Below are 4,145 nucleotides of genomic sequence, written 5' to 3'. Positions count from 1 at the left end.
ACATTGACATTTAAATAAAACAGCTCATAGACAAATAATATTTTTTACTGGTCACTTCACAACTTGCAGTTCAAACATTATCAGACATGTTTTTAAACAAACATGCTGAACATGAGATGAATAGTCACACATGTCACAGTCTAACAGTGTTTGGTGGGAATTGTTACCATAACAACATATTTCTTCCTTTCTGATTCCTTTAATTTCAGCTGCTCAATTCATGTTTTCAGTGAGGCATGATATTATAATTATCCAGGGTAAAACATGCACATTGTACACATTATAACACCTGGATACAATTATTTCTGAATGTAAAATGCAACATTCTCATTCTGGTAAAAAAAAAAGCTTGTAGTGCTCTCCACCAAACAGTTGGTGGCAGTGGTGCACCGAGTTGGGTTAAAACCCGCTGTTTAACATAGAAGAGAAGAAGAAGAAGACGACTTGGCTAACAAATAGTGCTGCATGCTCTCCGCTCTCTTTTGGTAAATAAAAGTTTATGTTCAAGACGTTAATTTGCCTGTTCAATCTCTATACTACGATTAAGACACCAGTGAGAGCAGAAGAGGAGACTAACGCTGGATGATCATCGACTGGATCACAGAAAACCAACACAACCACGAGTTAGCAGCTAGCTTCAAATGGCGAGGCCTTCCTACAGTCATCACGAGGTAATGGAACCTGATGTGAGCACAAACCCATTTTTGACAGAAAAGACAGAACTTGCTTGAAGCTTGATTATGCCAGACATGGACTAATGAGAACCAGACCAGCACATATTTGACTAGCACGGAGCTAACGTTAGCCACAGAGAGGCACAGGCCTAATTCATATTTTGTCCATGTTTTAATATATTCTGATATTAAGCCAGAAGCCTAAAGGTGTCAAAGTGTGTGTGGGCATTTCACTTCCAAGAACATGCAGGTTGGGTGAATTGGAAACTTTATAATTGTCCAGGTCACTTATAAAAGAGGTCTCGATCTCAAAGGGACTAATTTGCTTAAATAAATGCTAAATTTAAAATATACATAACTTTTTATGACCATGACTAAAATATATATACTCTGTCTTTTATTAGGTGTTGATGCAATTAAAGTTTAAGTAATGTCAGTGCCCAGAAAGAGACTTTATAAAGATAAGTCTGATAATATTTTCGATCATTGTTTGTTCCCCACCACAGTAACCATGCCTGCTGCCTTAAGAGTTGTTAAATCACTGAATCCTCCATCTGACCAGTCGGTTGAGTGTGTGCCTGCAGTTGATTCACATCAGCCCGATCTTTATCCCGAGGTTTGTACTATAATGGTTAAATAAGATTGTTCAGTGTCTTGTGCCAGAAGATTCTAAAAATTCACATTCAGCAAGCAAAATATTCAAAATTTCTGGCAAGAAATATTCTGTTCTATTTGGGATATAATTTGAAAATACAGTAAAATCTGCCAGTAATGAAGTTGTATATGCTAACTTTCCTTATTTAAAGAAATAATTTACAGGTCTTGTTACTTAATTGACATGTTTATTTATTGCTGATATAAAGTTACAGAATTCCTTTTATAAAAACTCAATTTCTATGTCCCTTGCATAATGTGTCATTTGCATAGTGTGTGCATACTGTCTATGGTACCATACACTTGAAACAGGAGGACTTTTATGCTATACTACTGAGGTTTACCACCTTATCTGGTGTGGGAAAAGTGATCTGTCCAAACAAAAAAAAAAAAAAAAATTTTTTTTTGAGATTCTTTTGGTGGGTAAATAGACCTGAGAAAGCACTAGAATTAGGGCTGAAACGATGAGTCGAGTAACTTGAATAATTCGATTACAAAAAATGTTTGAGGCAAATTCTGTGCCTCGAAGCTTCGTTTAATGTTGTAGCACATATGTCAGGCCTGTGTGTGGCGCTGCAACGTCCACAGAAAAAAAACAAAAGGCGAGCAAATCAAATTAGCAACGATAGCTACCGCTTTCCAACGTGACACAGAGTAAAATAAAGCCTTTTAAGAGAAAGATGGTCCACACTGATCATCTGAAATAGACTTACTGTGCATTTAAAGCGAAGCAGTATGTTTGTCTATTTTTCTGCTCTACGTGGGGAGGGACTCTTGACCCGGTGGCCAGCTGCTGTCTCTCTCTGCCCAGCGTGAGGAGCTCTCAGACCGGGCGAGTCACAGCTCTGTCCCTGGCTACATTGACAAACAGCAGAAGTCCACTCTTTCTTCTGTGTTTACCTCAGACTCACACTGAGTGTTTGACTTTTTAATGATGCGTTTTTGGGCAACACACAACACTTCACAAACACGGTAACTTAAATGATAAAAAACTGACTGCGATGCTGCATGTTCAACCTCCAGCTGAAATGCATCTGCTGAAGAGAAAGAGGGATAAAAAAATCACGCAGGGACCCAGTCCATCAACCTTTATTAAAAAAAAAAAAAAACTTGGTTAATTTTTACAAATTGGACAAAACAAAATAGAAGGCTACATCCCATCGCCATTTCAGCAAAATGACAGTGACATTGTGCCATTGCTTATAGACAGCCCATTGATGTTGTTTAAAACGCAAAAGTACTTTTTATCCGATTAATCGCCAGAATAATCGATAGAATACTTGACTGCTAAAATAATTGATAGCTACAGCACTAACCAGAATGCATTTGAGATTTCACATTTTTCTGGGGGACAACCACCAGATCCCGTCAGGGCCTTGCCAAGATCTTTCAAGTTTGTTTGTTTTTTTTTTTTTTTTTTCCTCCATGGCTCACTTTCATCACTGAGTGGTGGCCAAGTGGTTAATGCGCTTGGTTTCAGTGCAAAAGGTTCCGGGCTCAAATCCCACCCCTGCCACATTTCTCCATGTAATGTGGAGTTGCATAAGGAACGGCATCCGGCGTAAAACCTGTGCCAATTCAACATGCAGATCCACCTCAGATTTGCTGTGGCGACCCCGAGTGCAAACAAGGGAGCAGCCGAAGGGACTTACTTACTTTCATCACTCAGTTCATTCACAGATTTGTCCGTGCTGAAGATGAAAGGTCAACAGCATTGGTTTAATCATTTGTGAAGCATAGGATTTTATGTAAAGTGAGAACTTCTGTATTAAGGTTGTAACATATGGATCTGTATACATTTTGTGTTCCAGGAGAAGCAGAATGACATCATTCACAGTATCAAACAGCTAAATGACAAAGTTGGTGCACTGCATCCTTGGACTGTCCCTGAAAGTGTCAGTTCCCAGACATACCAGGAGAGAGAACAATGTGGACGCTGCTAAGATGATCATCCGAAGAATGGCCAGCTAAACCAGAAGTGTGTGCTTGAACCAATTCCAAGCAGTGCCTGGAAGTAATGGGCCTTCCAGTAAAGTCACTCGAAGAAGTGAGTTAATGTGTTTTCTGTTTGTTAGATCCTCATCACCTTAATAAAGTTTTGCTGTTTCATTTTTTTACACAGTATATTATGAAACATGCTGTATTTATGGAAATACGGTAACTAAGGCCTTTCACATTGCATGCTTTATACGCATCAGGCAACGCGTCGCGTCAACGCCTCCCACACCCCCGACGCGTTCTGTGTGGCAAGGGGGCGGAGACTTTTGCTCAGATGTTTTTTTTGTTTTGTTTTTTGTTTTTGTTTTTTTTCTTTCTCCAGAGGAAAGCTGAGTGATCGCCATGTTGTATGTGTGTCGATGAACCACGAAAAAGCTTTAATACAGCAGTCAAATTAATTTTGAGGTTTAAAAAAAACATTTGCAAGGATTTTTCTTCAGAAAACTGCTCTGTATAAATGAGCAGTCCTGTGACACCTTCCTGTTTTGTAGGCATCAATGGTTTCTGCCGCTAGTCTTCCATGTTTGGACCCGACACATTGTTTCTTTTGGACAGTGTGAAGCTTTGTCACAGTTCAGAGCGGCAAAAGTTGGATTGGGTTGAGCTTTTACCACGTCAGCCTGTTGACAAGCAGGAATGTGCACACTCCCGGCAGAAGCGGTGGTTTAGCTCGGCTTTTGACGTGACGCTTCAGACGCCTCTAAAAAGCAACGCGTTTCATTGAAAATACTTTTTAGACCGATTTGTGGTGCCTCTGACGCTTCCAAAGCATGTGGTGTGAAAAGTCCTTTACACAAATAACAGTGGGTACAGAGGATT

General features: G+C 39.6%; 1 long non-coding RNA gene across 1 annotated transcript; it reads left to right on the top strand.

Moving 5' to 3' along the window:
* The first annotated feature begins 438 nt into the window (after positions 1 to 438).
* Positions 439 to 3,195, top strand: LOC117516504. Its single transcript, XR_004562432.1, has 3 exons — positions 439 to 671; positions 1,181 to 1,290; positions 3,140 to 3,195. It is a non-coding gene; the product is annotated as an uncharacterized LOC117516504 (long non-coding RNA).
* The last annotated feature ends 950 nt before the right edge of the window (positions 3,196 to 4,145 follow it).

The sequence above is a fragment of the Thalassophryne amazonica genome, chromosome 9 (assembly GCF_902500255.1).
Source record: "Thalassophryne amazonica chromosome 9, fThaAma1.1, whole genome shotgun sequence".
Classification (NCBI taxonomy): domain Eukaryota; kingdom Metazoa; phylum Chordata; class Actinopteri; order Batrachoidiformes; family Batrachoididae; genus Thalassophryne; species Thalassophryne amazonica.
Note: the sequence above shows the minus strand (reverse complement) of the source record. Positions and strands in the feature narration are given on the sequence as shown.